The sequence below is a fragment of the Centroberyx affinis genome, unplaced genomic scaffold (assembly GCF_046629955.1).
Source record: "Centroberyx affinis isolate AG114_WGS23_722 - 3 ecotype Tasmania unplaced genomic scaffold, CSIRO-AGI_Caff_v1 ptg007319l_1, whole genome shotgun sequence".
Lineage (NCBI taxonomy): Eukaryota > Metazoa > Chordata > Actinopteri > Beryciformes > Berycidae > Centroberyx > Centroberyx affinis.
Genome location: NW_027283696.1, coordinates 77,231 through 81,474, shown reverse-complemented (window position 1 = coordinate 81,474; position 4,244 = coordinate 77,231).

Here is a 4,244-nt window from a genome sequence, read left to right as displayed (position 1 = left end):
TAGAGGTTTGCACACACGCACATATCAGACCTTCCTCTGGCCACCCCACCATCCCCTCCCTCCTCCTCTTCCTCTCCTTGTTGTTAACGTTGTTCTGTGTCGTCTCTCTTTGGCTTTTGTTAAGAAATGATAGTCCTGTTACACGTCGGCATACCCCCCCCCCCCATCCCCCCAAGGTTGTATATAGTGCTTCTTTGATGGCTTCATGGATTTAGATCATCTGTCCTGTTTTATTTTTATCTCTCTCATTTTTTTTAAGTATATGTGTAATATAAACTGTACGTACACCTCGCTCCAAAACATCAACCATTGCAGGACCCGCCCGTCAAAGTGCTGTCCTTTCCCCATGTCAGTATTCTGGTGTTGTCCATGTAAAACACACTGTATATCCATCAGTATAGATGTCGTGACGCGAAATGATAAGGCCACAGTGACTCACCATGACGTTATAGCCCTCACAGCTTCTAACCCAGGCTCCCCCACTGCTTAACTACAACGCCATTTAATGGATAGGTGTATAACAACAATATTACATCTCTATAAGCAGACCCTGCACACTCAGCTGTTCTTTGTTTGATGAAATTAAACTAAGTATTTGAGCCATTCGGACATGAAAACATGGCGGCTCCAGGCCACGACTGTTAGTACACCAGTGTTACCAACTCTATTGATGGGACAGTATTTACGCAGTTTGATGTGATGGATTGTACAGTATTCACCTTTTCCTCAGGGAGCTAAATCTGACCATTCAAAAGAAATGCTTGAATATTTAATTGACACATTGTAATTCACGATAATTGATACTATACATAATGCACAGTATATATCATACAGCTGTGTGTGTGTGCAATAAATGTATTTGTACTTGGTCTGAACTGCATTGTTGGCGGGAGCCTTGTTTAACCATCAGAAATATATCAGGGCATTAGTCATGATAGTTAACACTTTGATTGATAGTGGAAAGAGGTGGAGCTTGACTAGAGGTCAGAGTTCAACAGCAGCACAATAGCAGCAACCAATTCAATGATCAGACCTGTGAACAAAGTTAGGCTCCTCACAGTCACAGACATTGGCAGTGGGGTCAACAACCTCTGCACATGCTGGGCCAAACCTCTTTACCCACGATTCAACCCCAGCAATATCAAGTAGCGCATTAAGTGTGTTATGCATGTCCAACCTCTGCTAGAATGCACTGAATAATTCATTTAGCAAGACAAAAATATCTTAACATGGCAAGTGCATGCTCCATATGTAGGCCACACAGAGGAGAGGCCCATGTTTCCTGCCCCCTTGCAATAGTGCCACTCTTTTTGTTTCATGTCTATTTATCTTTCCAGACTGTGACCATCATTGTAAAATAATACCATGGAAAATGCCAATAAAAACATCATAACTGTAGAACAAAAATTAGCTTTGTTTCTATTTTTATGACTATTTTATGAATATGAAGCTGTGAGGCTCAACAGGTAGAGCATGGCACTAACACTGCCAGAGATAGGGGTACAATTCACAGTGGGGCTACCCACACTAACAAGAAAGAAAATATATATGTCAGCAGTCTTGGGATTGTAGGGGGCTTTGGATAAAAGTGTCCACTAAATTAAATGTGTATGCTCACATTAGGATAATGCAGACATGATGAAGAAACTCGATATAAACCTGGTTCGATGTATGTAAACATCATTCCATAAGCTCATACTCCAATTATGAGAAACCCGGTTAAGATGCCTGGCTTACTCCAATATTAAACAGTGGCATGTAAACTCTTATTCCTTTCACTTTTGGTTAAACTGTAAAAGCAGTTTTCTCTGTATGTTCCAAGCTGCTCTCAACTGTTGAGCCCCAAAAGGAATACAGCTCATGGGGTTAGAGTTACAAGGACGTTCTTTACTCCATGATCCTAGTTTTACTATTTATTTAATTATGAAATGATAAAACACAATAAGGCATGTTCTAGTTTGCTCCCTTGCTCAACAGCTTCTTCTCTGTACTAAAATGAAACAAGCATTTTTCTGCTAAAACTATTAACAAATGAGTGAGGAGCATTCATTGAACGCAAGTAATATTATACATGGAACATTTAGAATACAGTTTACACCAACCAAAAGTAAAATAAAGGTAATGTAGAATTGTCTTCAAAGAAATATATAAAGTCTAAATCTAAATTAGTTTTGTATAACTGGCTCTTACGGCATTGAAAACTCAGACCCCCACAGTGTTATTGGTATGTTTTTATGGAAACAAAACACATGGCAGCAAACACTAGTTACTATTATAATGGGATTACTATTTCCTTGCCCTGTATTGTTCAGTCAAACAAGGAGAGGGTAGCTGAATGGCCGCTGAACCTTTTAAGAATTTTTTGCTGGAAGACTGTTCTTTCTGTTGACGGGACACCACAGATGGACAGGAGTATTTTGGTAATTGGTTTATTCAGGGCAACAAGGATACTGAATCACAGGGTATCAAAGGTTCATGTAAACAGCTTAGCTCAAATTAGACCTTAGCCTGAGTATGGCCCATAACTAGGTTACTGTGAACGTAAACAAAGCCACTGTCAGGGCTAGGGTGTGCCATTCCAACCAACCATGCTAAAATTTGCAATCAAAAGTTTGCAATCATGGTACTATACTGTAAGGCACTTAAGATAAACGTGTCAGCACTGTTGTGTTATTTTGAAATGTAATGAGATTTCGGCACATAAACTGACCAGGTAAGTTCCTGTTCTTCGGAAGGTAAAATACAATCTGCATACACTAGAAGACCACCTGTCTTTTTCATCATGTGAGAGAGTAGTGCTAGGACAAGAAATAAGAAGCAAAACTGATAAATAGAAGGGATTTTTTTCACTTCAAGGTATATTAACAGAGCGAACAAAGGAGAAAGATATGGGAGAGGGGACATGATAGGGATGTGAGGAACTGCTTCGCTTTGTGTGAACAGTAAAATCTTATGTTAAGACGTCCCAGACACTGAAAAGTCTTGTGTCTCCTCAGAAGGTGCAGAGGTTTTTGTTTTGTGGAAATCACACCCTCAAGTCAAATATCACCCTCTGTCGACACTCAGCTCATGTCACTGCAAATTTGCAAATTGCTTAAAGAGGTGTCTGATTTCTCTGTAGTGTTGAAGCATGAGTAAATTCCTTCATTGACAGAGTGGTGACAATTTTTAGGGCACTTCAATCTCCATACTCGAAACACAGTGCAATTCAAACATTTTTTGTCACATATCCCTCTGAGACACACACACACACACACACACACACACCCCACCAGAGCTCAGCTTTGCTAAGACAGCATGACCTACTTTTAAAGAAGAAAAATGAGGAAATATAATCAGAATCACTTTATTCAGCCGGTGAAAAAAATGAACAGGAATTTTGTCTTGGTGATGTTAGTGTTGGGAACATGCTGACAACTCACAGTGACAAGTAATAATACAATGTGATACTATATTGATCCAAGTTGGGAAATTGTCTTTTCTTTTACCCCCCCCCCCCCCCCCCCCCCCCCCCCCTTCACAGTGAGGTCAGAGGTCAGGGTCAGCTAGGGATTAGGGTTAGGGATTCAATGTTTTGCTCAAGAAAACTTCAATAGGGTGGAAGCTTGCCAACACATGGGGCTTGAACCTCAGTCCTTCAGTCAAAGTGTGGTTCCCTCCCTCAAATACATACCAATACAAATAAGTCAAAAATACGATAAAGTATGTCATGTTTTGTGCCCTGTAGGATTCCTGTTTTCTTGAAGCAGTGTGGAGAGAGAGAGGGGAGGAGGGAGAGACAGAGAGAGAGAAAGAGAAAGGCGGGACATACAGCAAATTACACTAATGGACATCTACTGTGGTGCCTTGGGCTTAGGGCGGATTAGAGTTTACCACGTCACTAAGAACATAGACACACCACACACACACACACACACACACACACACACACACACACACACACGAAAGGGTAATCCTCTGAACCTGGGCTACATCCATTAGGTAGCTCCTGTACATGCATGGTATGTGCATCCATACATACATTCATACATACATACATACATACGTACATTCACACATAAAATTACATTGATGGGCACAGGAGTTTAATGTCAGACTAATATGATAGAAATTAAGAGTTATGTTCCAAAATGAGGCATCCACCATTTGAAAAATTTAAACTCACTATTGCACAATATTGATGCCATCTTAATGTGTCATTACTTTGATGTTATCTTGAGCCTGTTACTAATAAAAATTCCTAT